We start from the raw sequence: 23,459 nt of genomic DNA, 5'->3' as shown, positions 1-23,459 counted from the left end.
CAACCTGACAATCTTTAAATATACTAATTCCACTCCTGTGGAGATTTTGGAAGAGCAGATAGCCTACTGTATAGCTGAGATGCTTCCTGGGTTGGAATTCCTTGATGGGATCTATCAGAAGCACAGCATTCATTTCATTTAAAAAAACATGTACTTCATTTCGACAGATTTATTATGGGGATGGACAGGAGGGAGATATGGACTTGTTTCCTTTGACAAGTAAATTTCTTAATAAAGTATCAGACCCTCTAAGCCAGCAAAACACAGAAAGCTTGCACTGGGAGGAAAGTGATCTGGAAGGAAAGCACTAGTGGTAAATGTGAATTCTGATGCAATCTTTGTCCATGGAGTTAAATCAAGGAGGAAAACATTTTTCTGCTTGGCATGTTACTGCATAATAGTTCTGTTTGCATGTTTTTTCCCTTGTGATGCTAAAGACACAGCATAAAGAACTTCATGATATCAGCCGCTGTGTAAATGTTGCCAAGAGAAAAGTGAACAATGCTCAGGGAATCAGCTTCAGTTAACTTGACCCTTTTGTATTAATTGCTTACCCAGACTATGTTATGTGGCTTCTGTAGAGAAACCACTTCTGATACTCTTAGGCATGATCAATTTGCTAACATAGGTGCTTGTACCTGCATAAAACAGCTCTGTATCTGGTCAGAAGAGGTTGACTGGTCAGGAATTAGCAATACCGATAGGAAGAAAAAGGCCAGCATTTTAAGAGCTTGTGTATATCTTCACTTTATGCCGTGATTATGGGAGTGTTATAACTGCAGAAAATGGTGTGCAAAGAGATGGCAGATACTGCACAGATGTGCACTTGTGATTCGGACACACTAGAAAACTCCACAGGAAGTTATAGGATTTTTAGGCCTTTTATGAAGAAGAAATTCTGCAAGGATGTAGTAAATATATGCTTTTTAGTACAAAAGACTTGCTGTAGTCAGAATATTTACTGAAGGCAAAGCAAACTATTTACAAACATGCAGTCTTCAGCACAGGCTCTCATTGATGTAAAACTCCCACAAAATCATAAAGAAAACAACAGGGAAGGAATTCATGAACAGAGTAACAGACATCCTGTGACTAATCCTCAGCATAGGATTGTAGCTGCTATGTATTATCTGCAGAGCAATAGTGCTAGATTAATTGTGATATGTTCCGCAGTTATGAAAGAGCACAGATGGAGATCACACTTCCAATTGTTCCTAGAGAGAGTTGCTCTAGGATCAGTGAAATTGCTGAAACCATTATAGAATAGCAGGGTGAAGGAGTCATATTGGTAAGAACTAACGTTTTCTGCCAATCATAGTATCCTTTTCTGATTCTGTACTGAGTGGAAAGCTGTTCCAGTAGTGCAGTGCTCTTGACATCTCTTCAGCATATCTCTCCATATTTTTTCTGAGTTGATGGTGAAGAGTTTGTTTAACCACATAGTCTGAAATACTGCCACTGCCCGCACAGCATCTACACTTCTTGAAACATCTATAGCAACATACTCTGGCATGGGAAACATCACAGGGAAGCTTTGTGACACCTCTGCAGCTTGGGCAAGCTGGAAGACCTGGTATCAGAATTGGAGATGTTTTAAGTAGGTGTTTTTACAATGCCACAGAAAGATAGGTATCTCTGTCTCAGATACCTATGTGCCAGCAATTAGGAAATGACGTTCTGCATTCCTTGCTGCTACTGGATATGAATACAACGTAGCTGTAGGTTTCAGTGTCTCTAATGTGGAAAATCTCTGTCCGGGTCAGAATCCATAACTGTGTCCTTTGTGTGAATGCTGAGGGGCTCTCTGTGCTCTGTTTACTGCTGCAAGAAATACAGGTTTATGACAGGCTACTGATGACCTGTTGAAGGATTTGAAGGTCAGCAAGGACATTAGGACCGCCTCATCAGCAGTCTGTGTAATACAGACTCAGAGAACCTCGGCCAGTGAACAAGCCCTTATCTTTTTTGTTTGCACTTTCAGATCATTCCCAGAGATTAACATGTGTGAGCTGGGTGTCATTCGTGAGCCCCTGAGACCCGCTGTGGCTGCATTCTACAGAATGGGAACGGAATGATGCGGGCCATCTGCTGAATCAAGTGCCAACCTGGTGTTGACCTAGCCTATCTTCAGCAATCACAGACAATCTCTTACTGCGAGGGGACAGGGCTGGATAGCTCTACAGGTATTAGATAGAATACTTTTGTAAGCAGTCGATGGTGAAAGCAGTAAAGAGGAAAGACAACCTGTCTTGATCTCTGAATTGAAACAGCTGTTCCCTGGTTCTAAGTGCAACTCAGTCTACTGCCTGAATATCAATATTTTTAAAACTGTATTTCATGGCATACAGAGCTTTAGTGAAACTATTTCAGAATGAAAAATAAAGTGCCCTCATGAATTTTCCTAGACTAAATTATTGTGAAGAGAATGATCTTTTACTACCGCAAAGAGAAGCTCAGATAACCCAAGTTTACTAACATTTTTTAATAGTTCCCTTTTCTTCCTTCACCACATCTACAAGATGACCTTTCTGCTAGATCAGAAGGGAACTGAAATACAGCACATTAAGTTAAAAACAGGGTGTGAAAGAAGATGGATGCTCTTAGGGTTGAGACATTGGGCTGAAGACTCTGGCTCACATCCCAGTGTAGGCTTCCTGTGTGACCCTGGACAAATCACACAGAGTGACTCATCCAATCTAGCTGTACAGGTGAAGTAATGCATAATTCAACTACTCATGCCAATCACTGCTGAGGAGAGGGATTATTCACACTCACTTAGGATGGGTTGTGTGCCCCATCTGTACACATTTCCCTCTCTCTTTCCATATACCATGGAAGAAATCTGACTGGCTTGTTTGGAATAGGTATTTAGCTTGTGTGTGACTAGATGTATGTAATACAGATCTTGGTCTTAGTTTAATTTTATTATCTATAAATTTAAACTGAGTTTAAATTTAGTACCTAAAAAACTGTAGTTAAATACAGTTGTTCACCCTGTTAATTTGCTTTCTGCAGCTAGATGGTGAGCTCTCTGGACTATCTTTCAGTACAGAGGGTACGGTACCTAGCAGAACAGAACCCATTGGGGGTGTGGAGCACTATGGTCAGCTAAACAATATTGCCAACACTCTCTGTGACTCTTGTAATAAATGGTGTTTATCTTCAGCTCTCAGGTTCTGGAATCCTGTGGTTGCACTATCATCTCAAGTTTTGCTTTAAAAGGAAATAGATTTCTTTGTTACTACAGATTATGGAAAGGTAATACTTAAGAGTCTAATCAAAAAGAATTGACTGACACAAAAAGTTTTACTCTTTTAAATCATATGGATCTCAAACTTTTTTAACCCTTTAGTTTGGAAAAAAAATGTAGTACTCACAGAGAGTAGCTTTCAACCTGGTACCTGCCTGTGCTGATGTTGTCATCTCATTTGCACAGAGTGAGAGAACTCCAGCATCTGTTAAGAGTCAGAATCAGCACCTGATTAAGGATATATGTTCAAGAAAAATTCCATTTGTGACTCTCTTCTTGAGATCCTTTCCGTTTTGAAGGTCTTGGAGAAGGGAGAACATTTTCCTGCAGCTTTTGTCACCAGACCTCTGATCAGAGGTGACTTTGAAGTCACCAATGGCTGTGGGGAAAGATCATGTCATTGCTATAAGCTCGGCCTGTTTCAACTCTCTCCTTGCAGTATAAATGACTGAGATAGGGCATGTGGCTAGAGCAGCTCTGTCATAGTCACTGTGGCAGGATATACAAATTCAGCACATCCTTCCCAGACATCTGTGCTGATGCAGCTCTGTTGAGGAAAAGATTCTATGAAAAATGAAATATATTTACCCCTGAATCTGATTCCTTTAACACTGACATATTCTGTTTATTGACTGAAACACACCCATCATCACAGATTTCTACACCTGATATTGCAGTGGGGCCTACACAGAGAAAAGCATGAGCTGAACACCAATCTTTCTTGTGGACCAGCAGTATATATACTCCCTATGGTACCACCAATGCCCCGCTGCCCAGGAGAGGAGCTAGAGATCAACTCTGATTTACTATCCCTTCTCGCTTCTTGCAGCATGGGGCTCAGTATTACAAACTTTAAGCTTTTTGGAGCAAGAGCTTTCATTCTGTTCCTTGTCAGTGTGGCATCTGTAATTGTGGAATCCCTGTCCATGCCTGGAGTTCCTATACACCAGCCACAATGTAAACAGTAGCTAAGAACAATGGTGAATGCTAACTGTCTGTCTGGATTCCTCCAGTGTGCCAGCTGGTGAATTTTATGGGGTGCTAGTGTCTATAGTTAATAAAGAACTGTGGAATCCTCACTTCTTAAATAGCACTGTAAAAATCTCAAGTTATATACTTTTCAGAATTTTGCCGTCTTGTTTCAAGTTTCATAGTTCTTACTAAAAACAATGGCAACCATTCTTGCCCTAGATTAAATTTGTAGATAAAACTCTGCAAAATACAAAGCTTGTTGAAGTGGTCAGGACTAAGGATGCCATGCACTGCAGTGTCCACTGATGTGACTGTGACCATGATGGCACTTGAACTGTGCAGCAGTCTGTCAGATAAGCCTGCCTGCGTGTGACCAAGGTATCACCAGTCCTGTATCCACAGGCTTCAGATGCTTGCCTGTCAGGAGGTTAAGTCCCCAGCTTTCAATGTTCTTAGTGTGAAAGGGAAACTAGATATCAGTTGAGAAATTGACAAATCAGACATTTAAACATGACCCATTTGGCCATGATCCAACTGTTGTGAGGGACAGTAAAACAGGTAAACTATTATTCAGGGAAGGAGACAGAACTGAAGGATACTAAGCTTAAATTTACTGTGAGTCTGTGTTTGCCAGTTGAGGACTTATAGCTGACCTAGACCCTGCCTGAGCCATCAGAACTACATTTAACAAGGAAAGTAAGGTTACTGTTGCTGAGATTATATATACTGAAAAACATAATTGCATACACTTCAGGTTTTTTCTGATGTTCTGACATAGTTAACTAATGTAATGGCTGGAAGGAAATGGTCTCCTTGCCTAGTATTCATAGTGCTTATCACATAAGGGACACAGAAATACAAACTAGAGATCAGATACTTCCTCTTAACTGTTAGCTTCAAAAGAAGCTTTTTGGTTGAAATTAGCAGCAATGAAGACTGAGCTGAACAGCTCCACCTTATTAATGGATGTTGCTATGGAAATGTGTAAAACATGCTAGTTCTCAGAATTACAAGGACACAGAGGATAAGGAAGGAAAACAGCCTGCCTTAAGTAGATCTATCAGGCTAGACAAAAATGTGTAGATCAGTGTATGAAGCTTACTGCAAAGGTCAGTTGGTTGTCATTTGCTTGTTCTCTAACACTATTGCATGAACACTTGAAGTATTAATCCTTGCACAACCACATTACAATAATGGAGCTCCCCTTAAAGCTGGGGCTGAGACAGTTCTATAAGGGTTTCCATTGTTTTCCCCAAAGTTTCTGTGAGAATGTCTAACTCCACTGCTGGTAACTGAGAAGACAGGAAAGATCCAGAAAGTTCAACTAAGCCAGTTTAAAATAGCAGCTGCAAGTTGCTCTTGTTGCCTAAGGACAGAACAAAGGAAGCTTTAATAGGAGACAGGATGGAAGACTGGCTGGAATCTTTTGCTGTGAAAATCTATATTGCAAGAGTTATGTGTTTTTAGCACATCAGTCATATTAGTCCATACAGGACAAAATCCAGCTCAAAATACACACCTCACCAAATTGCCATATTAAGGGTAAAATTTATTTTAGTGGATAAAGTATATGCAATACAGACACAGCAGGTGAAGCTAAGAGGCTGAAATTCACCCTTAACTTTGACCTGAACATGGAGAAACTACACCAGACTACAGCTCAGATCTTCCCTTATAATGCATTATCATTTCTCGGACTATGAATGCAAGAGAGGAGACCTCTCTGTACTATACTACTATACTAGCCCCTGCTCCTTTATGACCCATGCTAGTGTGGGAGTACATTTTTACCCAGAGGAAAAAAACAGTATGCAATGACTTGACAATAGGTAAGAACAGATGTAACTTGAAATGTATCTCATTAATAAAGATAAATACATAAATGAACAAACAGCTTCATGAACTGAATTCTTCTATTAAAAAACGTAAAATACTTGATCTCTAAGATAACCTGCTAGTTTTTACAGTACATCTATTACGATCACACAGTTGCATTGTGGAAGTTTACAAAGCACTAATTATAAAACAAAAATTGGGAACCTTTGTAAATACTGGCGAGTTTGTTTTCACAATGTTCCTGGACAACCTAGTACCTCTTATATAAGCAGAATCTCAAAGAATGTCAGAAAAAAATATATTTGGCAAAAGTAGTTTGATACTTTTGGTAGCATATGTAGCAACCATTGTACCCAGATCGACATAGGGCTTTGTTGGATGTGGCTTAGGATGTTAGCTTTCTTTTGCCAAGCAAGGGACTATAAGCAATAGGTGAAAGAAAATAGGAGAACAGAAGCCTTCCTATTACAAAGTTTAATTGAATGATACCTGACAGATCTACGTTGAAAATCATGACAAAAGATTGTGCACTAATATAATAAACTTGTTTTCAAATTAGCATCAATTGTGCTAATTTGAAAATGTGCTCATTGAGAAGGATGATGGTGCTGGCTCTGGAGAGATACAGCTGGACCATTAAATAAAATTTAACCAAGCACTGACCAGATCTGCTGACATGAAAAAAAGTAATTTAGACTGACATCAGAGATCTCATTTACAGCTCTATAAATCACGTTCATGATGTTGAGATTCCTTTCTCCTAACAGGACTTTTTAGATTATTCAAAAAATTTAAATAAAAGTAAGACCTTAATTGTCATATTACCTTAAGCAGCCCATTTAGCTTTGTATCTCAATTCAGTAAAATGGGAATAATTATACATACTTTCTTCACTGAAGTGTCGTGAGAATTATATATTTGTAATCAATCAGCTTGTAGGCTGAAGAAAAATACTTTTCAAACATTCACAAAAGGGAGGTAACAATTTAATGTTAACATTCTCAAAGAAAGGAGCAGAGGGAGGAAAAGATGTCAGTCAAAACTTCCTTCCCAATGTGTTCTTCCAACAGATTCCTAGCCCAAAACAGTAATTAAGTCAGAACAAAATAAGCCAGGCATATGAAAATGATGCTAAGATACTCCTAGCAGAGTTTTGGGTTTAGATGCCAGCACTACAGCAGTGTTACTCTGCTGACCAGTCAGGAACAGTTAGGATGACTATGGAAGATGTACACAAGAGCATGAATTGTTATACAGGGTGAAAAGAAGGTAGCTCATCTGTTCACTATTGCTTAACAGGGGTTTGGACAGTATTCTTCCCAGGCCTCCTTGGACACTTGGGAACTCTTTCATGTAGAGTGGTTATGAGATACTGTGGTCAACGTACTTCTGTTAACAAGCTGTAGCAGTATTTATAAACTGCAGGGCTCCAAAGATGGTAACACACATGCTACCAGGAAATAAGACATGATTGCTTCACCTGTGTGATTAATGAAGCAAGCTTCTGCATGTTCTCACATCCTTATACAAGCAAGACACGGACAGAAGATTTTATTTTCACAATTAAAACTCTCCTGGACACATCAAAGTACAACAGGAAGAGTAAAACAGCACAGATATCTAGCTTGCCTATCTAGCTAGGCAAGATAAAATTAACATAAAATGTAGAGATTCAATACAAGAAACTACCTTCTCAAAGTAAAATCCTCTGCTCCATACACTGCAATGTAAATTTTTATAGCATTGACAATGCTCAACTGTTGGTACAGATGGTATCAGTATAAGGTACTTACTTACTTAATATATCCACGTGGTAACACAAATTGTTCTCAGGTTGAGGGTTTTTTTATCCATACAAAAAAGTTATCACTTCTTAAAATTTACATCTAGTACTCAAGCTCCAGGAATACTAGGCCTCCGCCCAAAACCTGCAGCCTGGTGCTCCAATAATACCAAATGGATGTAGGATAGTAGACAGAACTCAAAATTCAGGTCAGGGCATTTTTTGTCAGTGTTTTGCTTATGTCAGAAAATGCTTGCAAATAGCATTTCTTCTGCTCCTTCTCCCCTCTGTTGTAGCCCAGGAAATTACTCTGCTTAGAATTAGAATTTGTGGTCTTCCTGGCCACAGACTTGAGATCAATATGATCAGGGGTTGCTGAAGAATAACCACATTTCAGCTAGTTGAATTCATGTTCTCTGACAATACCACAAATCAGCTTTTTTTCCTAAGAGCTACGATTGTAAAATATGTTGTATAATACAATCTTCTTACTTCTAAAAAGATCTCCCCAAAATTTTCTATATATCTATATAAAAGGAAGGCAATAGAATGTTGGTACTAGTATGTCACCTACCATCTAGGAGGGCTTAGCACACAATGAAAAAGCAAAGTCCGGGCATGAATTTGGAAAGCTTTATTGAAAACTTTTTGAAGTGTGTCTCTAAAGACACACAGACTGCATGTCATAAACGTTGATAATGGTGAATTGTTCCTATGAGGTGACAGAAAGTAAGTTCTTTGTAACAATACCAAAGTTCTGCCCAGATACGACAACTGGAAACAAATACTACTCCATTTTGAACTAGCTGCAAATCAGTACAGCATTTAAACTGTGTACACAGGGCAAAAATGAGGTTTTTCTAGATCTAGTGTACTTAAAAACACAGCAGGAAAATGAAGAGCAAATTAATATGACTTGGGGGAGAAGGTAGAAAAAATATACTAGGCCTTGGGAAAGAAGAGAGGTTTGTTTTCTATCTTTTGCACTGCTGACAGCATAGTTGGCACTGAATGCATCGTAATCGCAGCCATTATAGATACACAAGTGCGTGCTGCAGATATACTCAGTAAACCACTTTTGCCAGTAATGACTCCCAGTGCAGTGCTTTGTTACGCATTAGCAGAAATACATAATTCGGAGGGGCAAGCATTCCTGCATATTGTGCTGGCAGGGCCACTCATTTCTCACTTCAGTAAGAAATCTACCTCGCAGAACACCAACCATGATTTGCTGTGTTTGGCAAGCTGCACTTGCAAAACTTATCACAAGCACAGCACACACAAACACACACAAAGGCTTTGTAAAATGACAACGTGCCCCAAACCCAGAAAGCAAATGATCATATTTCCAAACGATCTCGCCACATATTTTTCTGAAAGACATTCTTACAACATATTGTGGTGGCTCTCAAGGTTTATGATGGCTCACACCTCCTTCACTAGCTTCACTTTTCTTATTGCCTACTCACGCTGGCTCCGTAACCAGAAAGCTTTTTGTCTCTACTTTTAGTTTTTAATTCTGAGCTCTACTTTTTGTATTTGTGCTTTACCATGCTTCTGTTTCATCATCTTTTTTGGTAATGGATTCGTCCTTTGATCTTAGCTACGTGAGATGAGATTTTGAATCCTTTACAGCAGATAATCAGCAAGATTGACAAAAATGTGCTCAAAAAACCTGAGTATCTAGTCAGGAAACCTGCAGGCACTTAGGTACAGGTGGTGCTTCAGAAAGCATCTCTCTGAGCTGTGGGTCTCCTTAGAAACCTTGGCAGGCAGCAATCAGAGGTTAGGTACGGTGAAGAAGTGGTGACAAGCTATATGTACTGGGGAGGCTATTAGTAGTTTTGTAGCATGTAGGAACATCCCAGGGACTTCAAGACTTCAGCCAGGCCTCCAGAACTAAATACCTGCAGACTTCACAGAGATTACAGAGCAATCTTCTCCATGTCTGGCCCACCTCTAAAGCAGACAATCTCAAACCCTGTATTCTAAACATGACTTTAGATATACTTCATTTTATTGTAATTTGTATCAGTAAGGCAGGAGTGCCTTGGGAAGCTCTCTTTAAAAATCATAGCTCTGCAAAGGCATTTAAAATGGGAAGTAAAGAGACTTTAACTTGGACTGAAGTGAAAAATGACTGTGTTGTATAATAAAGTTTAGCCAGTGTGTGCTCTTGATCACTGAACAGAAATACTACACAAAGCAACTGGACTGCTGGAAATTTCAGTATCAAGCTAAAAGCAGCAACAAGGATGCGGGAGTCGATGTGTTGTGCTAGTAAATGAACATATAAGTTCCTAAAAGTGAGTACAGGCAACAAGACAGATGCTTAGGCAGCAGGGTTGCTGAGTAGTGTTAGGTCACAGAGGTCCTCAGTACTCACACGGTCAAACTAGCTCTTGAAAACTGTGCTCCTAGTACAGATCTCACTGCTCAAGTGTCTGCACAAAACAGACCAAACGAACTACACCAAGTCTCTATTTCTGATGTCTTTTGCAGTCTTCAATCCCAGGTTTTAAGGAAGGCATCTCCCCCTTTCTTATTTCAGGCTCACTTGTGAACAGTTCCCCAGCACCAGAGCTGCATCAGCTGCAGGATGGGAGTGACCTGAGGAGAGAGAAGGCAGATTCAGAGTATGCTGTGTGATATTAGCAATATGTGACATCAGCATCTTTTCTCAAATTAGTTTGGTATTCAGGTATGTTCTGCTGGTGACCCTTCAGCACTGAATATAAGCACAATTCTGGGATGGGAGGGCTTTTCTAACTGTTGTATTCTTTTGGGGTTCCAAAGATGATACATAATGCCAGAAATACATCCCACTCTTTTTACTCTGAATCGCTGTACATTTGACAGAACTTGCTTCAAGCAAATGGGAAAACTAGCTGTTAGATGGATTCCGGTTCAGAAAAGTAAGTGAATTAAAAAGACAAAGAAAAGGGCTGAAAGCCTTGGTAGTAAAGAGGGAAAATGCTTAAGCTAGCCTAAGTACATCAGAAAATAACCCCAGTATTTATATATTAGGCTGTGAAGCAGACCTCAACACACTAGGAAAAGAAATTACTCCTCATATTTGTTACTTAAAAACAAGGTTCTGCTCACTGAAGCCTGAAAGTGGGAACCTGGCAATGTCAGTGACTTTCTTAGAAGGTATGAGGAAGAGATTCTCTTTTAATGAAAAGATTTTATGAAACATTTATATATGCTTCAGGACCAGTAAGCCAGCCTAAGTCTATTGTAACAAACACTTAATATTCCCTATGCCTTAAAACTTATTTTGCTGATTACAAACTTCTGTGAAGCTGCTGAGAAACATTTCACTGGACAACAGTGCAATTAGTGCAGTGGCATGCATCTAATGAAAGTATATTTGTTTTTCAGTTGGAACAAAATTGAAGAAGCTAGAAATGTACTCAATGCAAATGAACACAGAGGTTGCTTTCTTAAGAAGGGCATGGTTTAAGATTAATGGTGTGTTAAAAAAGGCATTCTATGTTAATTTCACATAAGAACCTCCAATCACAGACTGCTTTTCATAATCTGCTTTGCATTTCTAAGTATACTGTCAGTATTTAACTTGTAATCTTAATTTGAATTACTACAGAATTATCAGAACAAAATCTATTGAACTGCTGAGCTTAAACACATGCCTTAAAATGTGATCTAGAAACAAATGTCCAGATCAATACTAATGACATTGTTACACTGCTGTAGAGACACTAGGGAATGGGTTTCTGATGGAGTCTCTACACTCTGCTGTAATAAAAAAATATAAAAATTGGTTATAACCTTAATTCCACATCCTTATCTCTCCTTTTTTTATTGCTTTGTAGTATCATGGATAAATCTGACTAAACACTTCTTGAAGAACAGTCTGGTCTCTTCTTAGTACCACCAAGTGTGTAACACAGTTTGAGCAGAAGTGAAAAGAAGTTATAATAAAGAACGTAGAAGATTTCACATGTCAGTAGCTACAAGAAATCTAACATGATTAGATCACAAGCACATATAAAATTGCATTTATTTAATAGACTTGGGAATGATTTTCCTAGTTCTTCCGAAATGTTGTTAAAAGTTAGCAATGGTATATATAAGGAATGTTATTGGTGTTCATTGATCTCTTGGACAATTAGGTCCTCATTCAATTAGAAATGTATAGGTAACGTGGGAAAGGATTACTGATATAAATGAATCCAGAATAATACAATGTCAAGCATCCTACAATCCAGACATTACAACAGGATTCATGAGAGCAGAATACAATTTTATTATGTTTTTGTTTTTTTCCACAAGAAGGTACACTGAGGTTTCTTTAAAATTTCAGAAAATTTCGAGGATACTTTGGACAGGCAGCATGGACTTTTACTAATATCAGCTTTTTGGAATACTGGGACTGGTTCTAGGCTAGTATAGCTGAACTTAGCTCCGTTGCAGCCAAGGTTCAATATTCCTGGACAACTGATGGAGCATTGGTTCATCCTGGAATCACCCTTTATTCGATACTTAGAGTAACAGCTGCTAACATATCTTGTGTGGTATGCCTGCTCCCCAGTGAGCACGCTCTCCTAGGGATGGTGAGAAGCACTATGGTCAGTACTAGCCAACTTCTTTGGCCACATGGCCCTTGAACCAATGAATAAGTTGTGGTTAGAACACTGAACCAGCCAGAGAACTCTGAACATTTCCTTCTGCCTTTTGGGAAAATGGATTACTTCATTCCATTCATGGCTTTGTTGCTCAACGACAGTTTGTTTACCAGCTCCACTCTCATGAGTAGATAACTATGAAAACATTCACTGGTGAATAAGTTCGTGTTGGAAATATTCTGCAGTTTCTTGTGAAGCCACACCTGCACCTATCATCTCTAAACCTCTCATGTAAGCCTCCAGCTCTCTCGTGGCATTGAGAAACTAGTATATGTCACACCCCACTGGAAAGCAAGGTAAAGCTGTACTGAACATACAAACACATGTATAAGAAAACTAATGGCTTAAGATCACCAAGTAACACTATCCATTCGGCCACATCTAATGTTTTAAATACTTATACAAAACAGTAAGTAATATCTTTTGCCTGATCAATGTTTCCTTGTGACTGAGATGGAAAAAGAAAGAAAGAGCATTTTCCAGGACAGAGCACACTTTTTTTTTTTTTGATTCAATTGCAACAGATTCAGCTGAAGACAAAATGCTTAATTTCTCTACAAGTTCAAGTCCTTAAAGGTATGAAACAAGAAACAAAACGTAGCATTTCAGTCTCTATACTTCACACACTCTTACTACATGTCTGAAAAGAACCTTTAGCTGTAGTAAATATCAGTGCAAGTCATGAAGAAATGAATGAGAAGATACGATTTTGTAATAGTCCCTTTTGGAGGATACAGCAATTTGTATACACCTGCTTCCTACGTATCAGAATTAACCCTCACATCTTACACTGACTCCACAGGGTTGGAATACATGACACAGAGCAGTAATGACTCATGATGAGTAGCAGTGTGATTAATGAACCTGCCCCTCATATTTCAGGTAATCAACTCTGTTAAGATTTACTGGTGAATGATTGAAGTTCTTTTCCTTAGGCTAAGGGCACAGCAGCTGTGTCTCCTAGATACTGTGCAACACTTCCCTTGTTCCTCTGCTCTCCCTCAAGATTCATTCCAGAGCAGTTTTGCCTACTATTGGGCTTTTTGGTAGACATGGACCAGCATAAGGACATAATCAGGTACCAGCCCTATAGTTTTCACTTTCATACTACAGGCTAAGTTCTCAAACTTGAGAGAAAATGAGAGACATTTCTCACTCACCTTTTTTTCCACTTTTTCAATATGTGGAACAGATCACACTCCTGAAAGGGTAAAATTCTGATGGATTCCACTGGTTGTCTCACAGTGATTAATATCACCAAAGTTGACACAACAACAACCCGCTGTGTTCACTTCCCTTCCTGGGAAAATATATGTGGAATTTTATAAAGTGATGATTTTAAAAGGTCTTCGTTTACATATTTTGCGCAGAGCTGTCTCTTTTGTTATGGATAAAAGCTCAGCCTTTCCTCTCACTACTTTCTGCTTAATTATAGGATTATTCTGTTGCAAAGAAATTTAAAAGGGCATTAAACTATGAGGGTTTAGCAGGAGGGTATGGCAGTGGGCTTAAATGGTAAATAAAACTTATATACATATATAACCTTCATTTCTCCATCAACTTTCCCCAGTTTCTTCAGGTGCAGCTCATGTGAATCAAGTTGCAACAACAGAATTAAGGGTGATCAAATTTGTTCTTTCATTTGCCAGCAACAAATGCTAAGAAAATGTTAAATATTTTTAGAAACGGGAATTCAGATAGAGTCAATTATCTAGAGATAGAAACTCAAAACATTGGTTTAAAACTAGTCTAGACTCAACGTACAATAGTATTCTGAGCCACTTAATAGTAGCTGGACTGTGAAAGTGGTAATTAAATAACCACACCAGAAATACACCACCAATACCAGAAGAAAGACATCACAGGAAACTTAGCAACTAGGACATCAAATCACCACATCAGTTGCATGTCATCATTGGCTCCAACTGGATGCTCACCTTTGTGCAAAGCCATGGGCCAAAAATACTGTGAAAATGGACAAAGCTTGTCATAGATCATCTATCTGATCTGGGTGAACAAGGTGAGAATGTGTGAGGAGCTGATCTGAAACTTCCTGCTTTACTTCAGCTAGCCTTGGTTCATGGAGTGTTGTGCATCTCCCAGCGTGGAGGGCTACAGAGGTCACAGCAACATTGACCAGTTAGGAGTGGTCTGGAATGTCCTTTTAAACCATACACACATATTTTGGGGCAGTGGATCTTCTTATGTACAGTGGCCTGCTACTTGCAACATTTAGCAGCAGACACAGAGATACTTTTTTTTTGTGGGATGTGAGCCTGTATTTCATACAGTTAATGAGATATAATCCTGCAAAAGAATTTTGCTCTACTACTATTAGCGGTGTATTTTTATCTCCAGGCTACACTGTAAATTATCTTCATATTTCAATTAATGCAAAAAGCAAAGGTTTAAGAATATTACTGTAGAAATTTTGCATTAATAGAAAAGAGCACATGAATAAGTTTATCTAGAATAACACGAGCAGAAACTGAAACCTAGTATCACTATACTGTGAGGAATCTGTTGTTTAGGTGCAAACATCTTGTGTAGTAGACACCTAAAAATACACTTTAGAAGAAAGCTCCTTGTAACTGCTTGTGCATTTTGTATTTGGATTTTTTGATCTGTGCAATGCTTAAAGCCACTTATTGGACTTTTTAAAAACTTAAGATAGCCTAGCAATGTAGGGAGACAACTGAAGATATTTTGAGATGGGCATCTGCATGTACAAAATCTAGCCAAGTAATTAGGAAAAGTAAAACAAAAGCTTTTCTTCAATTTTTGAATTGCAAAGGGAGGACGGGAATTGTACATACAGGTGGAATACAGGTCTCAGAGAGTTCTGGTTACTTGTATGTAACCTTTCTTTCCCTCTTCAGTCCACATCTCCATTCAAATTTTGGGATATTGCAAGCAAATATTCACAGTTATCTGCAAATAGGTCTCAGCACTCCAGGCAGGAGCACAGAGTCATTCCCAGATGCTTACCAACTGTGCAGCAGTCAGGGAAGACTTCACAGATACTGTGGAAAGAGACATTCCTACTGATGCCTTTGACAGAGCAAGTGGAGTATGCTGTAATTCTAGTCCTTGAGACATAAGTAGGACATCTTGTGAAATGTCTTGATGACTGTATTCAATCACAAAGGACATCTTATAGTCAATGTGTTAATTATGGAGTTCAGAAACTGCCAAGTACTCTGCTTCAAGGCAGAGCTGAACCTGGTTTCTAAGCTAGACATCCGTCTAAAATCATATATTTCCTCCATTCCCCTAATACTCGTGTGTTTTGAAAAATAAGGACCAAAACATCTTTATGACTTTTCTTTTCTATTTGGCTAAAGCAGTTTTGGTTCCAGGCTCCCAAGGCTCTATTAGTGAGAAGGACACAGGGGCATTTGCACTGCTCTTGAATCTGCTTTCACTTAACACAGAAAACACCCTCCACCCTAGCTGCCCTCTCTGCACCATGGTTTTAGGTGTTGAGGCCTGGCAGTGTACCTGTTTTCTTAAGGAGTAATTTCTATGTGAGCACCTATAGATATAGCCAGAAATATATCTGTATATATCTGTGTTCTTGGAAGGTCAGATGTTTGCTGGCGGAAGTATCAAATATGGATTTTAAATGTAGCGTCCTATTCTGTCATAAAACAACACTGTTTAGGTCATTTCTCCAGTGGACTGACTCTCCGTTCCCACTATCACCTTTTTCTTTATTTCACTCTTTTTGAAAAGCTCTCTGCTTAAGTAAGTATTCCTGTTCTTGGTCCTCTAGCCCAATTGCTGTTCTGTTGCTCCCAGGCTCTGGGATGCTGCTCCCTAACTGTCTCCCCTCCACACTCCCTGGTCTTGCTGAAGGCCTTTGGTTCCTAACTTCCTGAACAACTTTCCCTTTACCTAAATGAAACCCACTAAGATTCTGAAATTGTGCTTTTGACTGCAGTTGCATTGGTTAACAAGAACGGAACAGTTTCACAGTAACTGTTCCAGTAAAAAAGGTGATAAGAAACAGAAGTGGGGAAAGATGTGTTTGGGTCCAATATTTGGGAAGAGAATCTACAGAATCTTGAATCTATGTTTGTATTGATAGCGTCCTTTTTAACTTGCTCTCAGCAAAATATCTATTTATGAGAGGTTTTTGTTTGCAAGAATGATTGTGCTGATTGAAACTCTCAGAAATTCTCCTATGGAGAATCTCTGGTTTTGGATGAATTACACAAGATTATTTATCTAATCAATTTGTAGTTTTGTTTGTTTCTTCTTCTTATAAAAGTGAATTGTCCAAACAGGACATTAAACCATTATGAGGTGATGTCAGGGCCCAATCATGATCTACAAATAAATTATGGTTAGAGTGAAAAATTCATGAAAAAAATTAAACTTAAAATATTACTAATCAGAGCAAAATGTTGTAAGACATGATGACCTTTCCTTTCCTTCCAGATGGCTGTTTTCTGCATTTCTTTAATGATGTGGGTTTTTTGTCATAAAAAACAGAAATACATTTTGACATACATCCTTTTCAGCATGTAAAATTCCATGGATATACCTGCAAACAGATTTAGCTCCTAAAGGAATCTAGTTTCTTATTCCTTGAACAGTTGGTTTCTGGAACACTGGAATGAATTATTTCTAAAACATACTTAGCCAAAGAAAACAAGAGAAAGACTTAGAAATTTTAAAACCTGCAAAACTCTAGGTGATATATACATATTGCTTCCTTCCATATCCCAGATATCATTGTCCATGAAGCATTAACATAAACAGCACGGGAAAAACTTTAAATGTGAGAAATATCACATATATTCAACTGTTCCTAGCAGATGCTCTTACCAGTGATCCTCATCTCTTTTTGGATCAACACACAAATCTTTGCCATGCTTCTTTGCCTATAGCTCTGCCATAATTGAAATTACTATGGCCAGATAGTTCTGTCAGGAGCTGAGGATAGCATCGTACTCCTTAGAAGAAGTATGTAACAACTTGTTTATAGGGACATTATATTTTTTAAGAGTGAAAGGAATTACTAGTGTAGATACCACACTTAATGTGGCAGTCTGTGTATGGTAAATGATGTCTTCTCACCTTACAGAGATTATTATTCTTGTTCTGAAAATCTTGAAACAAAAAATGAATGGAGACAAGCAAAGAAAAAAAGTAAAAAAAAAAAAAAAGGATAGATTAAAATTGAAAATAATTACTACAAACACTTCTTATTTATAACAAATTCAACACACTGTGCTCATTGTTAACTGGATATTAAAAGGATAAACTCCTAAATACCCATTAGAGGGTAAGACAGAACAACCATGCTTGCAGATAGACTTTGGAGAATAAGTACCTGTGAAAAATGGGAGAACATAGTTGAAGAAGCACTAAAATCACAAGGAGGGGTGGAGTAAGCTACAATAAAAAGAAGTTCAGAGAGCAAGAGAATGAGAAGACTGGGCAAGGCAGGAGAAAGGGATATTAAAATGCAGAGAAGATTGAGATCTACTAGGCCTCCACACTGAAGACGAGGAGTAAGAAGTTCAAAGGAGAGTCAGGGAGGGCATTAAAGAAAGTGTACATACTCGAAATACATGAACAAAAAGGCTGAATTCCTGGTCTAATTTATGTTTATGCAAGTGTGTCAGGTCTGAGGCTCTTTTCCAAATCTAGGAACTGCAAAGGCCTCAGTCATCTTCAGAATCCCTTGGGAGAGAGGCCTAGGGAGAAGAGGGATCCAGGAAAGCTAGCTCATTTTCAAGCATCACTTCCTCCAAACTTGAGAATGATTCATCCTGACCTGCAAAAAATCAAGTAGAAGTGGCAGGAGGCCTGCAGGGATGAGTGAGGAGCTCCTGACCAAAATCAAACATAAAAAGGACTCACACATGAGGAGTTAGCAGAGACAGAAGACGACCCAGGAGGAACACAGAGACACTGTCTGAGCATATGGGATGAGGTTAGGAAAGCCAAAAGTCCTCTTGAACTGGACAATGTCATTCAGAGGCCATTCTCAGTTATCTTTGAAATGTTGTGGAGATTGGAAGAGGTTCTGGATGACTGCAAGAGAGCAAATATCACTTGTCACTTCAAGAGAGCAAGGAAGATGATCCAGGGAACTACAGGCTGGTCAGTTTCACCTCGATCCCTGGGAGGGTGATGAAGCAAATAATTCTAGAAATAATTTCTAAGCATATGAAGGACAAGAAGATGATCTGGAGTAGTTATCATGGATTTATGAAGAAGAAATCATGCCTAGCCTACATGATAGCTTTCTAGAGCTAGATGACTGGTTTGGTGAATGTAGCGGTGAGAATTGGATGCTGTGGATCTAAGCTTTAGGACTTTCGACATTACTTGGCTCTCATAATAGCCTCATAGACAAACTGATGAAGAATGGACTACGTAAGTGTGCAGTGAGGTGGACTGAAAACTAGCTGAACGGCTGGGCTCAGAGGATTTTGATTAGCAGCACAAAGTCTAGCTGGAAGGCAGCTATTAGCAGAGTACCCCAGGGATAAATATTCAGGCCAGTGCTGTTTAAGATCTTCATTAATGACCTAATGATGGGATTGAGTGCACCTTCAGAAAGTTTGCAGGTGATATAGAACTGGAAGGAGTGCCTGACAGCCTAGAAGAGTGTGCTACCATTCAGAAGGACCTTGCCAGACTGGAGGAATGGGCAGAGAAAAACCTCATGAAATTCAAAAAGGCAAGTACAGGGTCCTGTCCCTGAGGAGGAATAATCCCATGTACCAGTAAAGGCTAGAGACCAAGCAGCTGAAAAATTAGTTTTGGAGAGAAAGATCTGGGGGTCCTGGTGGATATCAAGTTGACCATCAGCCAGAAATATGTCTTTGTGGCAAAGATGGTCGATGCAGCCTGGGCTGAATTAAAAAATGCGTTGGCAGTACAAGACAGACATGAATGCACTGGAGTGAGTCCAGCAAAAGGGGCACAAAGATAGTTAAGGGACCAAAGCATCTCTTATATGTGGGAAGACTAAAAGCGCTGGGACTTTTAAGCCTGGAAAACAGAAGGCTCAGGAGGTATTATCAATATGTACAAATACCTGACAGAAGAAGTTAAGATGACCTTGCAGTCCAGGCCTCCAGCCTGGAGAAGACTGAGAGCGGATCTTATCAATGTCTACAAATACCTTAAGGCGGGGGGGTGGGTGTCAAGAGGACGGGGCTGGATTCTTTTCAGTAGCGCCTTGTGACAGGACAAGAGGCAATGGGCACAAACTGAAACACAGGAAGCTCTGCCTGAATGTGAGGAATTTCTTTGCTGTGAGAGTGACAGAGCACTGGACCAGGTTGCCCAGAGAGGTTATGGAGTCTCCTTCCCTGCAGATACTCAAAACCTGCCTGGATGCAACCCTATCTAATATGCTCTAGGTGACCCTACTTGAGCAGAGGGGTTGGACTAGATGATCTCCAGAGGTCTCTTCCAATTCCAGCTATTCTGTGATTCTACAAAATAATTTCCTCAGGCTTTGTAGATTCAGAGGTGAAGTGGGGGAACTGATGGCAGAGAGCCATTGCATAAACTTTGGAGTTTTCAAACAGCAGGAAGCTGCAAGAAGACAAAATACTTGCAAAACAATAATATCCACATTTCTTTGATTTTATTCAAAGAAAATGTACAAAAAAACGTTTTAAGAAAGAGTTACCTACACAAATCCAACATCCTGCCTGGCCTTTGAGGCAGACTTTTCAGTGTTTAAGATATTACTAAAAATGAAAATTTCATTTCAAAGTGCATTCAGAGTGCAAATGCACGAAAAGATGAAATCATTATGCACAGGTCAAACTTCTTCCCTCCTTTATTTCCATATTTTCAAAAAAGGAAATTGCACATAATCAAAAGAAAGCTAATTTGTTCTTGCATTCATTTTGCCCAGAACCTCAGCTATATCATTCTGACCAGAAATAGTGATGGTTCAGTGAACCTGGAAAAAATAAGCATAGGAACACAGAAGCTGTGAAACAGCATTTCAGTAGATGGAGAATCTACTGAAACACAGCTTGTCTACTGAACTATTTCTCAGTAGACAAGCTGTGTTGTCTTCTGAGGATGCAAGACCAAATTTACAGTTTTCTCTCTCCAAAGTTTATGTAAACTGTATATCTCAACATAAACTCTCATGGTTTAGGAGGAACCTGAAAAGTCTTGTGTAGGTGTTAAATGTTTACACAGTGATAGTAGTAAAGAAAACTTCAGTGGTTTTGGTTTGGACAATCTCAGAACTAATATTAACATCACTACAGCTTAACATACTAATATTTTCTAGCAATTATCTATCTATCTATCTATATATACTTTCTATCAGTTTAAAATTATGTAAGATTCTTCATATTTCATGATTTGCTGTCCTAGCAGCAGCTCTCATATCTAGATACCCTGTGGCCTTTTAGGACACTTGAGAAGGAGATTTCTATTAAATTAATCTTTCTCAGATTGCAGCAAAGCTCTACTCAAATACTGTTAATTAAATTTATAAATACTTTGCCAAAATGATGAATGAACTGAGAGCAGTACATGGGAATAGTGGCCGGCCTTTTTTTAAAACAAACAAACAAACAAACAAACAAACAAAAAAAACGTAGTATCCTAGTATGCCCAAAGTATTTGATTAAATCTCCAGGGTGCATCATGCCTCTGAGGCAATACGATGAGCAATCTTTGAGGAGGTGGCAGATTTGCACTAGCTTAAGAATACCGCTCTTTGACAATCACTACAGTAGGGGATATCGGGCGCACGTCCGCTATCACTTTAAACTTGCACAGCTCCAGATTTCCCCTTGATCAGGAAACCATATCCTTTACTCTTTGCCTTCCCACTAAGCTTAGTATACATTCTCAAAAGAAATCACATGTCAGGGGTTGACTGGACAACAATTTACATAAAAGGCCTTCCCCCACCTATTTTTTCTCCAACAGGCTCTCAAAAAAAAACCTACTGAAAGTAGATCTGGAGCTTTGTATTTTAAGCTAGACATCAGCAAGAGTGTTAAGTTCCACAGGCTTTCAAAAGCTTCTCACTGCTCTTTTTAGCTTCAATCTCTCATAAGGCAGAAGCCCCTTATTCCCATACAGTTGAGCAAGCAGGACAGAATGTGGTCCCAGAGGGCCTGGCAGAAAGATGGGCCCTTCTCTAAACTTACTTACACCAGTCTAGCATTTTTCAAAATGCTGTTGTTTAAGGATTTCTCATGCATCAGTATAACTTGCTGAAGTACAGGCATCAGTAGCAGAGTAAACACTCTTTATGTATGGCATTAATATATCAACAGTTCTTAAACACATTTTACAGCTTACAGAAGAAGCCTCAAAAAGATTTGTTTACTTGGAGTCATTGACCTTAACAGCTATTGCAAAATAAGTAGCATGTCAACATAACTTCCCAGCCAAACAGATCTAGGACAAAGGATAGGTTTTACCGCTTTAACTCAGTACAGCTTGAAAACTAGAAAAAGTTTTATATACCTTGGTTATTTTGCTCAGTTTTCAATTGAAGACAGGCCTTTAGTCTTTCTAAATTCACTGCACTGTCATATTTTACTGTGAAATACTGTTTTGCAGAAGGAGTTTCTGCCTTGGAAAATAGAAGTAGTTCCACCAAATAAGATTTTATTAAATATTTCAGTTAGCTAATAATTCTCTGGCTAGAATAGTCTTGGGACAATGTTGAAAATTACAATTCGAATCATGGCTAACAAGTGCTCATGTAACTTGTTAACAAATCTTCAGTCAATAAAAATTTGATCATTTGACTCTAACTACAGATAGATAAATGAAGAGCTCATTACCACTTTCAGATACAAATCAGACTGGGACAATTTGTGACAGGTAAATTTGAATATTAAAATTGTTTGCTTTGAAAAATTAATTGTAAGAGAGTTTTGCTAAGTAAACACTAAAACTAGTGAAAAGGCAGGCTGTCAACTGTTGTAATTTAAGTAGGAATGAATGTCAGTGGGAACTAACAAGATTACCAATGCACTGATTCTTATATCCAGTTATGAGCCGGAAATGTCGATTTATCTCTTCTGCTGATGGTGTAATAGGCAGTCATGCATTGCATTAACTGGTTTTGATTTAACTCCACTCATCTGTCTGGCTGTGCTGTGGAAGGCCCGAGACTCGTGCTCCCCTGCTTGCGTTCTGAGCACGTCAGGTGCAAGTTTGTTATAGTCTGGAAGAAGCGTAGCCACGGCACATTTGTTATAGCGTGCCTGAGACTTGGTGCTCTTTTCCTCAAGACTCTTGACCAGAAGAGATAAATTGACATTTCCGGCTCCAGCTAAAAATATAATTAAAATTTACAATATTAAATAAATATAAAAACATAACAGTAAGGTCTAGCAAGGTTCTTCATATGAATCCCTCTCAAAATCCTCCCCCCCCCCCCCACTCACAGTCAGAGGAACAGCTAATACATACTCTGACAAAATAAGGACAAGACCAGATGCCTAGTAATGAGAAACAGGCTCTTATTAACCGGGTACCAATCCAAATCCAGTCAAGGCTGGTAATAGCCATGCTTTTTTACTACACAGGGCCTGCCGGCATATCCCAGATTCCTATGGCAGCCCAGCTGACATGGGGAAGAACAGCACTTTATTTCCATGTGCACACCTAACCTGCAAATAGCAATCCTATCCTGCAGCATTCCAGCTGACTGAAACTTCCAAAGTAAAAATAAAAACAACAAAAGCTACAGAGCCTTACCACCCTATCAGCTAGTTCAAGTCAGCAACCACAGCCGGCCCCGAGTCTTATCTTAATTCTGCCCATTGGAGGACTTTGGTCTCCTCAGCTGCAAACACAAGGCCTTTGTATGCACGGGGACCATTTCAAAAGCCACCCGACAGAGCCCTCACGAAAGAGGCCGGGGCGTAACAACGAACGAAGAGCGCTACAGCGCCGTGCGCGGCGGCGGCGGCGGCGGCGGCGGCGGCGGCGGCGGCGGCGG

This window comes from Rhea pennata, chromosome Z (genome assembly GCF_028389875.1).
Source record: "Rhea pennata isolate bPtePen1 chromosome Z, bPtePen1.pri, whole genome shotgun sequence".
NCBI classification, from domain to species: domain Eukaryota; kingdom Metazoa; phylum Chordata; class Aves; order Rheiformes; family Rheidae; genus Rhea; species Rhea pennata.
Note: the sequence above shows the minus strand (reverse complement) of the source record.